General features: G+C 44.3%; 1 protein-coding gene across 8 annotated transcripts in view; it reads right to left on the minus strand.

The window, feature by feature from the left end:
- Positions 1–16,722, minus strand: part of Ptprm (protein tyrosine phosphatase receptor type M) — a 680,881-nt gene that overhangs the window by 411,279 nt on the left and 252,880 nt on the right. The window lies entirely within an intron of this gene.

The following is a 16,722-nucleotide window of genomic DNA, read 5'->3' on the forward strand; positions in this document are numbered from 1 at the left end:
TTTCGAGACAGGGTCTCTCTGTATAGCCCTGGCTGTCCTGGAACTCACTTTGTAGACCAGGCTGGCCTCGAACTCAGAAATCTGCCTGCCTCTGTCTCCNCTCGAACTCAGAAATCTGCCTGCCTCTGTCTCCCGAGTGCTGGGATTAAAGGCGTGCGCCACCACGCCCAGCTTCTTGGAGCCATTTTTAAGGGTGGAGTAATGTACCAAGGTCTTTAAAAATCAGAAAACTCAAATATATTAAGTAAATCACTACATAGAATATATTACCTCCTGACACACACACACACACACACACACACACAGTGGTATCTTAACTGAGGGGCCAAGGTTACAATTAAGTTTAGATGACATTTTGAAGGTGTTTGACTAGAAAGACACATTTGAGGTCCTAGGGTTCTTTTTTACATTTAGGAGGAAGAGGGATAAAGGGAGGAGTGAGGAGGAGAAGAAGGAGGGTGAGGAGGAGGAGGAGGAGGAGGAAGAAAAGGAGGAAGAGGAGGAGGAGGAAGAGGAGGAGAAGAAGGAGAGTGAGGAGGAGGAAGAGGAGGAAGAGGAGGAGGAAGGAGAGGAAGAGGAAGAGGAGGAAGAGGAGGAGGGGGAGGGGGAGGGGAGAAGGGGAGGCCAAAAGCAACAAGAGGAAGGTAGTTACACTTAAGAAAGTGCAACGTGTTATGATGGCTGATTTTGAGGCCAATTTGATTGGATTGATGACTAAACACTTGCTAGGATAAATGACTGCTTCTGAGGGTGCTTACTCAGAGGGATGAGCAACCGGGACACCGTTAGGACTGCAGTGGGACCTTCTGCTCACTATGGCAATCTCCACCACAGGAGCCACGGCAACCTTTCTTCTAAGCGTTTTGTTTGCTTCTTCATTTGTTGCTCTTTGGATTTTTGTTTGTTTTCTATGCAGATAAACAGTACCTAACATCACGAGACAGGCAGTTACCAGGGTGGCAGCCCACGAGGGGATCGTGACAAGCATGGGAAGAGGAGGGAGCGGGCATAACACATGTGCAGTGGTCGTCATGGTCATGACTGGGTCCTTTGGGTGCAAAGCTCAGTCATGGCCAGTTACAGGAGACTGCTTGGAGGACAGAAGAATCGCTTCTCATTCTCAGAGGACCAACTGAAAGCCAGACAAAGGGTGCATGAATTCAAAGGAGAAGGAGAGAAGCCAATGTCTGCAGGGGTAGGAGACATTTTTAGGCGATGTGACACGATTACGGGAATGAATGGAGCATTTGAGAGAGATTCATCCTCAGAGAAGAGAAGAGGGAAGGGGCGGACGAGGAAGAGGCTCTCAGTTTGCTCATGCCAAGGGATGGTACCAGCACAACCCAGTAATTGCTCTCCTTCTTATTCTAGAGAAATGGAAACTTCTACTCACATAGAAAGCCTGTGCAAACTTACTAAGACCCTATTCAAAACAACCAAAGACCTCGAGAAGTCTTTTAATTAATGACCGATTACAGACTAGCCCAGCTCACCACAGTGATAAAAAAAAAAAAAAAAAAAAAAGCCAGGCCTAAAAGATTATACCTCATTTGATTCTATAAATGCAATATCCTACATGGTCAAACTTTAGTAGGAGTCGAAGCCAGACTAATGGTTGTTTGGAGTGCGGGACAGTGGTAGAAATGACAGGAGGAGAGATGAAGGAGGTGAGTGGTCCTTGAAAGGGGCAGTCTAAGTTGTCTCTGTCAGTTTCTACTCTAAGCATCTTCTCAGGTAACGGAATTGTGTAGAATCACGTGTGCATGCGCATGGACGTGCACGCACGCAGACGCATGCAAGCATTAGCGAGCCCGTGGACCTCACAATTAGCATGGAACATCACAACACTGCCAATTCCAAGCCCTGATTACCGTAACTGGAAAATTATTCTCCCTCAAGGGCACTGAATGCCATCCCGTGGGAGAGTCTCTTATTATTTTTAACTGTTGTATGCTTCCCTTATCTTAAAGCAGTTTAGTTTAAAAAGAAACTGTGAGGGTTTGTATATGCTCGGCCCGGGATGGGGGAGGGGCACTATTAGGAGGTGTGGTCTTGTGGGAGTAGTTGTGTCACTCTGGGAGTGGGCTTTGAGACCTCCCATCCTACCTGCCTGGAAGTCAGTCTTCTCCTAGCAGACTTCAGATGAAGATGTAGAACTCTCAGCTCCTCCAGCCCCACGCCTACTTGGATACTACCATGTTCTCACATTGATGATAAAGGACTGAACCTCTGAACCTCTAAGCCAGCCCCAAGTATATGTTGTCCTTATAAGAGTTGCCTTGGCCAAGGTGTCTTTATCTGTTCAGAGTAGTAAAACTGAGACAGTAATCATATAACTATTTACTGTGTACATGTTACATGTACTATGTAGATACTACTTTACATATCCGTTAATATAAAACTGTTTAGATAAACATATATAAAGTTTATATAAAACAATTTATATAAAACATAATTCATAATACATTGCATGGATTTTTTAAATTAACAAATAATAAGAACGAGAGTGAAAAATTTCTCGAAGATTCCATATTTCAACAGAATGAGTTGTCTGGATGCAATGCATTTGTCTGCAGCATGCCATGAGTCGCAGTAATCTTAAACTCCGTCTGCTTCCAAGCGTGGAGCTCTCACTCTTAAACACTGAGCCAAACCTCGGCTCCTAGAATGGCTTTGTTTGTGTTTATGCAAAACCAGAGGACAGCAACCCACAGAATCCCAGATAGAAATGCTAAGAGCTGGGGTCCAGACTGTAGGCATGAAAACCCAGAAACTTAGACTCACAGCTCTGCACCAGAACACCCTGATAATAAAACATAACACACACTGGAGAGAGAGAGAGAGAGAGAGTGACCTTGCAGAAGAGCAGAGATGAAATAAAACTCTGTCCTGTTCCGAAGTTTAATATGTTGTTTTCCACTGATAACACAACAGAGAGGAAGAACTGCCTGGATATCCTGCCGTGGGACCGGGAAATAATTCATTTCCTCATGTCTAAGGGCTGCAGCAAGGGACAAAAAGATGGATTTCAAGAGCAAGCTAAGAAAACCGTTTTTGAGGCCCTGAAACCAGAAGCCTGGTTCTAACAGTCACCAGCTGCAGCACCAGAGGTGACACAGCAGGATCTGCAGAAACCTGCCAGTTAATCAGGACCACATACTGCAGCCAGGGAATCAGTCAGGCCACCTGCATCCTTTCCTCTCCCTCAGCTTCCCCCAAAACAATGGCCCCATCCTATCTCCAGCTCTGTCCTGGACCACCAACTGCTGTCCTCTCCCTTCCTCCCCATTAGTCCTTCAGTAGGTCACACAGAAACTCCCTCTCTAAACTTCCTTCTCCCAGGTCATTGCTTTATCTCAGTCTCTAACTTCATCAGGCCATGGGAGACAGGGAAGGGGGTATGCTAACTACGTATCTTCTCCTCTCTCTCTCAGCATCTCCAAAACCACATCTATCAGGATCCCAGAAGAATTTCCTACCAGGCAATACAAGGCCACTGCGCTCTCCCAAGAGCCACAGAGAGCAACAAAAACCAAGAAACAAAACACCTAGCAAGAATAGACAAGACCAGATATCAGTACTTAGGATTACAGTCATCCCAAACCCAGATGCCTAGACATTAGTATAAAAACACAGTAACAGCCAGGACAAAATGTCTTCACTAGAGCCCAGCAACCGTACCATAGCAGGCCTCAGTACTACAACATACCTGAAACACTAGGAAAAGACAGACTTTAAAACAGCCTTTATGACTATGATAGAGGTTTCTAAAGAGGAAAGAAATAAATCCCTTAAAGAAATGGATGAAAATACAAGCAAACAGTGGGAGGGAAGGAATTAAACCATTTAAGATTAGAAAGCAAAAATAAAATTAATGAAACCCAAATGGAGGGAAATCGGGAAGTGAAAGACTAGGAGCTTCAACAGGAACCTCAGAGGCAAGCTTCCCAATGGAATACAAGAGATGGAAGAGGGACTTGGACATTGGAGTCTTGACCAAAGACATGGTTACATCAGGCAAAGAAAAATGTTGACTCTAAAAATCTTCTGACATAAAACATCCAGGAAATGAGGACACTTTGAAAAAAAGACCAAACCAGAGAATAATAGGTATAGAGGAAGGAGAAGAAACCCGGGTCAAAGGTGTGGAAGATATTTTCAACCAATCCATAGAAGAAAATCACCCTAACCTGAGGGAGATGACTCTCAAGGTACAAGAAGCATACAGAACACCGAATAGACGAGGCCAGGAAACAAAGTCTGCTTGGTTATCATAATCTAATCATTAATCATACAGATAAACACTTTCAGCAAAGTAACCTCATACAACATGAAATAAAATAAAATTAAATAAATAAAAAAGAATCAGTAGCCTGCCTGGATATAAACGACAAATGGCATGAGAAAAAAAAAAAATCAGGCAAACAATACCTTTCACAGTAACCTCAAATAATATAAAATATCTTGGGAGTAACTCTAACTAAGCAAGTAAAAGACTTGTATGATTAAAAAAACCTTTAAGATACTGAAGAATAAATAAGCCCAACCAACCAAATCAATCTGATTTGACTTAAGGCTCACGCCATGAGATGGAACCCATAGCCACCACTGCCTGGGTGACCATGAACCTGAGGCTAGACAGGTTCTGAATACGGCTCTAATTTTTTTCTTAAGTAGCAATAAAAACACTCCTAATTTTATCTGATATACTTGTAGAATCGCTACTACTATATCTATACTTACTTCTGAAAATGGGAAATGCACCAGGGTGAGGATGTGCTCTGCTTGACTTTTAGCAAATACAACAAACGTATTTTAAAAATGTTCTGTTTATTAAGTCAGGCTTGGCTTTCTTTGGGGAATCAAGACTTTTAAAGAAAGCCTCGTTTAAACTTTGATTGATTGATTGATTGACTGATTAGCTGAAATACTTGTATAGCCTGGGCATCTTTTGCATTTACTATCTAGTTTTCCACAGTCAACCACGATGAAATATGAAATGAACTCACAGCTGGAGACCAGTACCCTGACTCAGAAAGGTGGCTCATTTTTCTGAAGTTGCACAGTATTTAGCAGGATTGGAATGCAATCTGGTCCACTTCCCTTCCAAGTAGGAATCCTTGCCATCTTACTGAAATTATCAGGTGTTAACAAATTTAGGACATGTACATATCGTACAGAAATGCAAATGATTTGGGCTTTCTTCACTGCTGTGTTATAAACTATGAAGGATCAGGTGCATGGACAGTGACAAGAGCTTTGTAGGGGGATTTATTAAGTCACAGTGAAAGATTTTGGTTGACCTGTGGGGACATGAAAGGGGGCTGCTAACAAAGAGGATGTGTGTAGTGAGTTTTAGAAAGCTTAGGTTGGCTCTAACTAGTTTGTTTGTATGCAAATCATTTGGGAGGTAAAGGCCAATCAAGAGATAGCCCTGGAAACCCTGGCTCTGTCCATCCCTTGTTCCAGGATATGTGGGAGCTGGACTGAGGAGAGGATGTGAGCAGTGGGTTTCTTAAGACCTGGTGGGCAGGGTGAATCCCTTTGCAATCCGTGGTTTTCGCCTTGTAACCTTGTAACCACAGACCATGGTTATCAGGCTTGTAACTTTGTGACCACAGACCGCTTTCAGAGTGCTGGGATTAGAGTCAAGGGCTACCACACCTGACATGTGACACAATTGTAACAGCATAGAAGCTAAAAAGAGAATTGGCTAACAACTGCCAGGGGCCAAATCTGTCCACCCACCTGCCTGTGCTTTGTTATCAAGCTCAGAATAGTTTTTTTTTTATAGCTTTCAATGGCAGGAGGATAATCAAAATAATACCAGCATTCCGTGATAGAGGAGAATGATATGAGATTCCAATTTCTACACCATGAATAAAGTTTTATTGGCTCACAGCCACACTCGTGCATTTACATTTGGATTTTTGGCTGATCCCAGACAACAACCTCAGACCTAACTGGTTGCCACAGAGACCGTCTGGGCTGCAAAGCCTGAAATATTTACTATCTGTTTTCAGAGACTTTCCTGCCTGCCTTTCCAACACACTATCATTACTCTGGTTAACAAGAAAGCACATGTCAAAAGCAATGCTTTGTCACAGCTAAATACAATATGCCTGCCACTCCAGTAATGGCCAGTAGAAACCTCGCTTCACTGGGTTTTCAATTCTGTTGCATAGGTGTTATTTTAAAAGCCCACGGTGGCTTGGAATATCATAACTAACTTTTTAAGACGTGTAATTGCAGCCTGCCAAAACCAAACAATAAATGCTAATTATTTTACAGTCCTCCCCATCCCCTCCATAGTGTCCAAATAAAATTCAATGCGGAAATCAAACTTTTCTCTATGAAAAGAAGGACTGAGATAATCTAATCCTTTAACATTAGCACCCCACTTCAGCGTCCATTTCCTACTACAGTCCCTGGCAGAAGGAGGATGTGGATCGCAGGTCTGCTTGTGCTTTTATCTCATTCTGGTGCTAGCATGAAGTGCTCTGACAAAACAGAACTCTGGGGAGTGAAGGGTTTGTGTCAGCTTATACTTGCAGGCCATGTCCATCATTAAGTCAGGGCAAGCACTCGAAGCAGACATGGCTTAGTTACGGTTACTATTGCTCTGATGACACACCACAACCAAAAGCAAATAGTGGGGCCATGGAGGGTGCCGCTTGTTGGCTTGCTCAGCCTACTTTCTTATAGGACCAAGGACCACCAACCCAGAGATGGCACCACGAACCCACAATGGGTTGGGCCCTCCTCTGTTACTCACCAATTAAGGAAATACTCTACAGGTCTGCCTACAGCCTGATCGAATGGAGGCATTTTCTTACTCGAGTTTACCTCTTCTAAGAGGACTATAGCTTGTGTCAAGTTGACATAAAACTAACCAGCGCAAGAAGGCATGAAAGAAGAATGTTCTCTGGCCTCTTCTCCCATGCTCATGCTTAGCTAGCTTGCTACAGAACCCAAAACTACTTGCCCAGGGATGGTCCCAGCTAGTGTGCTGGGCCCAGCTATATCAATTAACAATCAAGATTATTCCGCACAGGTATGGCCGCAGACCAACGTGATCAACAATACTGAGGCTTCCCTACGAGATAGCGCTAGGCTGTGCCTAGTTGACAAAGGTGACTAGGGCATCTGGTCTTTAACAAAAGGCACAGTTTACGTATAAGTGTACATCCCAGCTTGGGTCTTTGTGGCTGTGATAAAACACCATGACCACAGGCAACTTGGGGAAGGGTTTATTTGGTTTTCACATTCTGACCACAACCGATCATTGAAAGAAGCCAGTGGCAGGAACTTGAAGCAGGAATCTAGAGGCAGGAACTAACGCACCGGCCATGAGAGAATTTCTGCTTATGGGCTCACTTCCCATGGCTTGTTCGGCTTGCTTTCTTATACAATGCAGGCAATCTGCCCAGGGCTAGCACTCCCCACAGGTGGCTGGGTCTTTCCATATCAGTCATCCACCAAGAAAATGTTGATAGAAGATCATGTGACAGAGGTGATTTCTCTCCAGAGAGGTCCTATAGAGAGCCCACGGGATAGTCTGATAGAGGTGAATCCTCTCTAGAGAGGCCCTCTCCCCAGCGACTCTTGCTTGTGCCAAAGAGATAAAAGCTAACCGGCAGTGGGTGCTGTGCAAAAATCAGGAGGCTGGAAGACAATGCCAAATGTATCCCTCAATGGATTCTCCACTTTATTTTCTGAGACAAGGTTTCTAACAGAACAAGCAGCCCAGGACCTTGGCTAGATTGGCAGGAGCAAGCCCCAGGATTCCCCCATCTCTAGCTCCTGATTACAAGAGCACACTGTTTCACTTGGCTCTTTATTTGGATGTTGGGGGTCTGAATTTGTGGCAAGCAAGTTTTACCCAGCCATATTCACAGTCCCCAAACAAATTTCTTAAAAAAAAAAAAAAAAAAAAAAGTCCTTACCCCTTAGCTCCTCCTATACAGTGACAATAGGACAAAACCAGAAAGCCATCTTTATTACAGAATAATTTTATTGCAATATTTAACTTTAACTTTATATTGTCTTTCTTTCATGGGGTTAGATTAATGCAAAACATAATCCATCGTTATCAGTCAGCAATTCTTTGTCTGTAAATTTGCAAGCTCCCAAAAACTTATATGTAACCCTCAGATCAACATGAGTGGTCTTTATAACACTTTAATGGTCATTTGTGGAAATGCAGAGAGTTGCAAAGGTCTGAATTGCTTGATACACAGAGGCCTAGCTGAGGTCAAGCAAGGCAATGCTCTCATAGGCGAGCCTTTGTATGGTTAAAAAAAAAAAAAGTAAGAGGCTATGATGAGTCCTATAGGGGGAACATTTGTGCTAAATAAGGTTTACTCAGGCAAGAAGGGTAGTGTTGTCATAGGTTGACTGTTAACAGAATAACCTAAGTTAACATAAAATCGTCTTTCCACCTAAGCCCTTATAAAGCAAGGTCATGAACTGATGGCTGACCAAACACACTGTGACTCGAGGCTCCTGGGCACCCCTGAAGCAATGGCACAGTACAGGAAGCCACCCATATCACTTGCTTCTGGATCCACAAATTCAGTTGTGGTTGGAGAATACATTGACACACAAAAATTTTAGGTCTGTATGAGACACGCACATCAACTTCAGATGCTGTCTTCATTCCACATGAGATTGGGTGCATTCAGGGGTGGTATGGCCTTATGCTGCTTCTAATCCCCAAATAATAGTTGAACATCTATTTACATAGCTTGACACTGTGATGGTGATTTTAAGTAATCCAGACAGGATTTAAGGAGCAAGACCACAAGAGGATGTGCCTGGGTTATATGCAAATATGATGCCATTTTAAATTAAAGGGAGAACTTGGTCCTGCACAGATTTGAGCACATGCAGAAAGGAGGCGGTCAGTGTCCTAGAACCAGTTTCTCAGGGAGATGGCCATATGCACTAACTAGCTCAGTACCCTGTGACTGTGGAACCTGACTATGGGGCTGAGGACTGGGGTTACTCTAAACCCCCACATCTATCCTCAGACTCTTGCTGATGGCTCTGGTATTTACCACTGTGAGACAGACTCAACATCCTCTCCTTCTCCACACTAATATCTCAGTCTTTTCCCAGACTTTGGGGACAGCCCCTTTGTTGTCAGAAGGGCAGGGCCACTGGATGAGCTTTCCTTTGCTCCCCAGATACCCTTCTGTCCATCAGCCTGTGTGTGGCTGATGTCAGTTCCTCCTCTAGGGGGCGCTTGCCGAGGAAGACAGACACTGGAACACTGCAGCATCTGGATTCTCCCTGGTCAGGTAAGGAGCAAAATCAGTCCTTCTGCTACCACACTCTCTGTATGAGCAAAGACAGGGGTTTGCTCACCAGCACCCAGAAAATGTCCAGATGCAAACCATGTGTTTGTTCCCTAGACACTCAGTTAAGAGGATATGTCTGTCTACATATCACTGATAGTTTTATCTTAAGTAAAGCCAAAGGTAGGTCTAACTCATTTTTTTTTATGACGTTTATTCTTTTGCCAAATGAATTAAATAAAAAACTATAAGGGCTGGAGAAATGGCTCAGATGGGCGCTGTTCTTACAGGGGAACCAAATTTAGTTCCTAGTTCATATCAAGAAGCTCACAACTGTCTACAGATCCAGCTCCAAGGTATCCTACATGGTCTTATTCCCATGGTCATCATCATTTACATGTAAACGTGCATGTACACACACATACACGCATGCACACACCCACACATACATCTACATGCATGCATATGCATGCACACACAGGCATGCACACATGTATACCCACATATGCAAACGAGAATACACCCATGCATGAGCACACATAAACACACGCAATTTGAAAATAAAACAAAGAAGTAAAAACGCAAGTGGTAAAACATTCTCCAACATAACAAAACCAAAGAAAACCACAAATAATCTATCACATTAAGAAATAGGAGCAGGCTGCTGTAGCTCAAACAGAGTGCTTTCTTAGCATCCACGGATACCTTGATTCTGTCTTTATATCAGAAAGGGGGTGGGGATAATTTTTTATCTTTATCAGGTAGCACACTTCTGTAATTCAGCATTCAAGAGACTATGGCAGCTTGGTCTATATAATAATGCCCTGTTTCAAGCAATAACATTAACCAAATACAAAAAGAGAGACAGGTAGTAAAATGCTCCAGAATTCACTTCTAATGGTGTACCATCCCAAAATATGTTTTTATTACCCAAAGACACTCGAAGGACAACCACATTTAAATGGAAACAATCATTGGTCCTTTGGAATGTTATTAATGCCCCTAATTTATTGGTTGCCACTTTGGAGTCAGCCACTCCAAACCTCACTCATGCCAGGGATATGCTATACCACGAAGCCATACCTGTGGCATCCACATGCCCTCCTCAGACTTCTGGTTTTCCTGACAATCAGCATGATTTTCTCTGTGTGCACGTGTGTGTGCATGTGTGTGTGCATGTGTGTGTGTGTGTGTGTGTGTGTGTGTGTGTGTGCATGCGCATGAGTACATGTCTTTCTCTTCAGCGCCCACACCCTGTCTTTCAGAAGACGATGATAGGATCACAGCTCATCTCCTTCTCATATACAGCAGGATACAAGAAAATTAAAGTAGAGAACAAAACAAAAACAGGAAATTACAAGTGGCAGTTCTGATAAGCAAGCAGCAGCCATCAGAGGTGTGAGAATGCCCGAACAGAAGAGGTGCCTATTGTTGATCGTCAAATACAAGTTGAGAATGAGATTTACAGATGTAGCAAGTTTTGAAAAAAAAATGAAGAGACAGGGTGTGAAGATAAAAAGACCATCACACAAATTACAAAGCCTCCTGGATGCTGGTCCATGTCGACAGTGAGGAGAGAGGCTCCTGGGTCCACACTGGTCTCTTAAACCAGATTGTTCATCTTGTTAAAGAGCAGGATGCAGAGTCTGGGGCTGATGCCTAGGCTCACATTCATGCTGGAGGGAGAGTTATACCTCACTTTTACATCCAATTCTGCAGTTGTCCCAAAGGCAGGAAGTGATTTAGCTGTCCTGCACTTAGAGTAAGGGCCATGGCCAAGGAATTGAGTGAATAGAGGATGTGGCTTTTTTTCAGGTGCACTCGAAACCCACATTGCCCAAGCATGCTTCAGGGAGCGACAGGCTCACGAGGTACTCTGCCAACACCAGAGCTGATGCCAGACTGCAGCTGGGACCGCACCTGCCCTGTCCCCTCCTGGAGACTCAGAGACACACCTGGGTCCCAAGAGAGCCTACAAGACAAGACTTAGTTCGCCTCTGACTAAGTGTCATTGACCAACCAATGCCTCCTGCAGCTGCTGGAGTCACTGAGCAGGATTCTGAAAACCCCTTCTCTAGGTACCGGTGGCCCACAGGCTGCTGGGAACTTGCAAACTTTTTGAGAGTAAAGGGATGGTCTTCTGGTAAGCCCCGTGTAGAAGGCGTGGCAGCTGCGTGGGTGATAGTAGTTGAGCCTAAATGTGAAGTGGTGGTAAGATCAGACAGGCCTATTCCCTCAATTCCTCATTTACTAGCAAAGCTGTCAGCTGGCAAACCTTAAATCTTGGTTTAGTCTCCCCCACTTACAGACTCCTCTGTGTGCTTCCTACACAAAGAATTTAAAGTAGAGCCCAGACACATATACTCCCCATCTTCTGCCAGGGCCTACAGCACACCTAGGGGATCTGATTCAACAGGGAGTTATCCCTGAGTCAGCAGCCTCTCTGTTCGATGGCTCCATCTCCACTCCCTCCTACCTTTTTACGGAGCGGTCTGGGGAAGGAATTCCCATGCTACCTACACTGGCTCCTCTTTACAAAGCTCTACATGAAGCATCCTGCCCTCCTGGCCTCTGACTAAAGGCAGACTCGGCCTCTTCAGCAGCAAGTCAGATCCTGGAGGCTCAGGGGCTGTGTCTCTGAGATCTTCCTAAGCATGATTAGAAAGATCTCAGAGAGATCGATCGATCGATCGATCGGCACTCTTTGGCTGCAGGGGCATCTGAAACAAGGGAGGGGGAAGGAGAGGAAGGAGAGGAAGCAGAATCAAAGGCAGAACTGTTTCTTTTCTTTTTATCAGGACAATGAAGCAAAGGAGGCAGATGTGAAAGGAGAATTGCCTTCAAATGGCAAGAAGTCAGTGTCTAAATCCAGGGCAGCAGGCGCTCCCAGGCAGGGAGTAGCCTGTGCTTCCCCCATAGCGTCTGAGCCCCAGCAGGGCAGCTACTGTAGAACTTTAGTTCAGCAACAATCAGGCCAAACATTAATTACAGAATTAAATATGTGTTAATCACCAAAGACTTGACAATTTGTGTTTTAAGGAGCCATAATTAACCTGCAATTAGCTGTATTCTGTGCAGGTTGCTATTGTACCTGCAGAGTGCTCTCCCATAAATAGTAAGTGCTACACAAACTGACTGCTGCAGAGGACGGCCTCGTTCTGAGAAAACATGCTTCACCGCTCTGTCCACCAAAGACCGTACGTATTATACAGGAGGACAGCGAACAATAAACCATGCCCAAGAGGACCAATAAGATTTAAACCAGAGCATGCGGCAGACTGGTCTAGGCGGATGCAAAAATTTCCACCACCTTACAACTGCACATTCCAGACCCCGGCCAAGAAGAATGACAACTCTTGTATTTTGCAGCCAATTCCAAATGAGAAATGGGCACTCTTGACAGAGTCCCCGGAGATGCAGGGAAAAGAGGAATCTAATGAGCCTGGCACCATCCCCATCTGTGTCCTAAGGAACAGTCAGTCCATCAACACAGAGTCAAATGCCCCGAATATGGCAGAATTCACTGGAAGGAAGCCTTGGACTCCTGTAGAACACTAATTCAGAAATATTCAGATAAAAAACAAAGGTGCAGGAGGATGGAGATGGATCAGTTGAAAAAAATGTGTTTTGTCACTGAGATCTAAAATAGGAGCCTGATTCCCCAGTACTCTATGGTAGAAGGGGAGAACTGACCCCCCCAACTGTTCTCTGATCTCTACACATACATCTTCCTTCCCTCCCCTCCCCCTCTGCTTCCCTCTCCCCCCTCTCTCTCTCATACACACACATACACACACACACACACACACACACAGACGATATTTTTGTTTCACTCAATATCTCAGAAAGGATTTGTTTCTGGGTTCCATATCCATATAACATCCCTTGAAACTCCAGGAAACACACTTGGGGAACCCCTGAGCAGGTAAGGTGCCCCACTCTGCCTTCTCACTGTCTCTCCCAAGAGCATCAATGGCGGCTCCAGAGTTGTCACCATAAACTGAGAAGCTCTTCTGGCCCAAGTGGTTTGGACTTTTGTTTTCACACTGCACTGTCATTACACTTGGGTGGCAAACACTTGTTGAACCTTGCACGCTAGCAGGCCTGATGCTAACAGCTAATCGACTTCACCGATGTTGGAGTTCATTATAGATGTTAGCACTGCCCATTGTGTAGTTAAGTGGGAAATCCTTTTGAACAATTCCTTTATCTACTGTGGACTGGTGATGGGGCTCATGGGGAAACTTCATGGCTATTGTCTTAGTCAGGGTTTCTATTCCTGCACAACATCATGACCAAGAAGCAGTTGGGGAGGAAAGGGTTTATTCGGCTTACGCTTCCATACTGCTGTTCATCACCAAGGAAGTCAGGACTGGAACTCAAGCAGGTCAAGAGGCAGGAGCTGATGCAGAGGCCATGGAGGGATGTTCTTTACTGGCTTACTTCCCCTGGCTTGCTTCCCCTGGCTTGCTCAGCCTGCTCTCTTATAGAACCAAGACTACCAGCCCAGAGATGGCACCACCCACAAGGGGCCTTTCCCCCTTGATCACTAATTGAGAAAATGCCTTACAGTTGGATCTCATGGAAGCATTTCCCCAACTGAAACTCCTTTCTCGGTGATAACTCCAGCTTGTGTCAAGTTGACACAAAATTAACCAGTACAGCTATCAAGCACCAGATCCTGGGTACACTCCAGAGCACCACAGGACAAGCACAGAAGAACAACTAACTATCCCCCCTTTACAAGTGTCAGAATTACCCAAGAAACTATCATATGACTATATTTTAATACTGCTTCACAAATATGTAAGCCTATGTCACTTTCTGTGATCTGGATAAACATGGCAGCTGTGTTAGGTTGCAGAGGTTGTGGTGAGGGAGAGCTGATGCCTGTCTCCTTTGGCAGAAGCCCTCAAGACCACCGTCTGCTTTAAATACTATTGTCTTCAGCTTTCAGGCCCAGAAGTACCAGCTTTGTGTGCTGAGAATACATCATTTGGATATAGGTTCTCATGCGCTGGGTTCCCCCCCCAAAAGTATCATATGCATGCATAATACCATAGCTTCTTCAATATTTTGGAATTAGAACTATTAATCATGTAGAAACCACATTCACATCATCTGTGAGGTAGAGGACTCTATAGAGAAAACTGTATGGAATTTTCCACCCGAAGAAGATGACCCTCCATCACGATTCATATTTGTGAAGGCATCAAGAGATGAGCACCATCTCTCCTAGGTCTGCTGATCTGCAGCCCATGGAAGCCCTACCTCGGGCAGTTCCAGATGGCCATTGTCCTCTCTCTTATCTATGTGACCACTGCTTTGGACAAGGAAATAGAAAGCAGCTTATGCTGGGTGGTGGTTCCCCTTAATTCCATCTCTATTGATACGCTGCCTCCTTCCCTGCAAGGAGACAAGATAATCCAAGTCTCTACGGTGGTTTTCAGGCTGATAGTTCCATGTCTGACTACGTTTCTGCTGAGTTCTCTTGTAACATCTTGGATGTGCTATTTATTAAGTATTGTCTGTTGATAGTAGGGCATTAGCTTCAGATGCAGCAGAAAGAGGGGAAACTATGAGGGAGTGCTAGTAGCCACACTTGCCTTTTGAGATGCCAAATGTTAATGCACTAAGGAATTTCTTTTGAGCTTTAGGCTCAAAACATGTCATGATCCTTAACGGAACAGTCAATGCCATGTACTGACCACATCACCACCACCTGTGCCCCACATATAACAATGAAGTGCTAATTGCTAGTATCAGAAGGTGGGGCCTTCTTGAAGGGGTCAGGTCTCGAGGATGCTGTCCCCATGATGGAATTAATGCCCTTAGGGAAAAAGGCATTTGACCTTGGACTTCCCACACTTCCACAATTTGAGAAGGCAATGTCTATGTTTAAGCCACCCAGTTGACAGTATCGTGTTCCTGTGGCTCAGTAGATTAAGGAAAGTCGTGGCCTGCATAAACCCTGAAGCTATGAGAATCAGGTTCTGATCTTAGTTGATAAAGCACGCACTGTTCCAATAACATGAGTGAGAGAGGGAGGATGGAAGGCTTCGGAGTTTGGGTGGGGTCCACAATCAGGAAGGCAAAGTCATTAGTTGCTCAAGAAAATGTATTGAAAATGGCAAGAGCTCATATTCCCATTCCCACTGTCCCCAGTTCCCCGACAAAAAAAAAATCTATTCTATTTCTCCTCCCCTATCCCTGAGAGGCCTGCTCTTTTCTGAAGGGAAATGGAGGAGGAATGATCTGGGGGAAAGAAGTGGGGACTGGGAGGAGCAGGGAGAGGGGAAACCCTGCTTGGGATGTAATCTTCCAGAGAATACATAAAAAAACAAAACCAAGAAAAAAATATGGCAATATCCTGATCAGTAGAACCATCTAGGACACTGTGGTGGAGTAATTCTTTTGATGAGCCTGGTTTCCTAAGATTGCTCATGAATTAAGCCAGGCATTAGATATGCATGGCTCTTTAACAACATACAAAAAGAGGCTAAACAGCAATTCTAGTCTTGGTTGTAGTAGATGTCATACCAAACCATGTTGAAAGGCCTTATGAGATCTCTCTCTCTTCTCTCTTCTCTCTCTCTCTCTCTCTCTCTCTCTCTCTCTCTCTCTCTCTCTCTCTCTCTGATTTAGGGGAGCACAATCAGGCAGAAGTGAAGGAGAGGCACGGACAAGGATGAGCAGGTATTGCTGACCCGGTGCAGTATGCCCCTTGGCCTGAGCTGGGGATGAGCCTGTATAGTCTGCTCCACAGGACGGAGGAGGGAGGCACGCCCGAGACAAGGCTTTCCTGCTAGGACGAGGTCCCACAGCCAAACTTTAACAGAGACATCAGCTTTCCAGCATGGGAACACCCCGAACACCCTCAATGCCCAGACAGCCTTTGCTTGCTACTTCTCCAGAGAAGAAAACTTTGCCCCAAAGGCCACATTTTAAAATTTTATTGCTGACTGGTCATAGTATATTTATATTATAATAAGGTATTCATTAGTTAGGATGTGTTCCTTCTTGAGAAAAAAAAAACTATTTTTTTATATTTTTTTATAAGTAGAGAAACAGTAAATGGGAATGGAGAAAACTTACAATATGATAGTACAGAAAGGAAAAGACTTGTTATGGAGTCAGCTAGGGAGACCCCACACAGGGAGATGCCACACTTTGTGCCTTTGTTTATAACATACTTGGCCTTTATTAGATCTTTTTAATATAAAAATAAAATTAAATATATTGCTCGATGCCTGCTTTATTAGCAGGCCAAGAAAAGTTTAAATATGTCACTAAGTAATCCTTTATAAGATATTTGTTTTTCTTTTAGAATATTTTATGTGTACGAGTGCTTTGTCTGCATGTATGTGTACCCCAAGCGTGCCTGGTGCTCAAGGGTGTCAGAGGAGCCCATCAGATCCTCTGG

Source organism: Mus pahari, chromosome 18, assembly GCF_900095145.1.
Source record: "Mus pahari chromosome 18, PAHARI_EIJ_v1.1, whole genome shotgun sequence".
In the NCBI taxonomy this organism is placed as follows: Eukaryota; Metazoa; Chordata; class Mammalia; order Rodentia; family Muridae; genus Mus; species Mus pahari.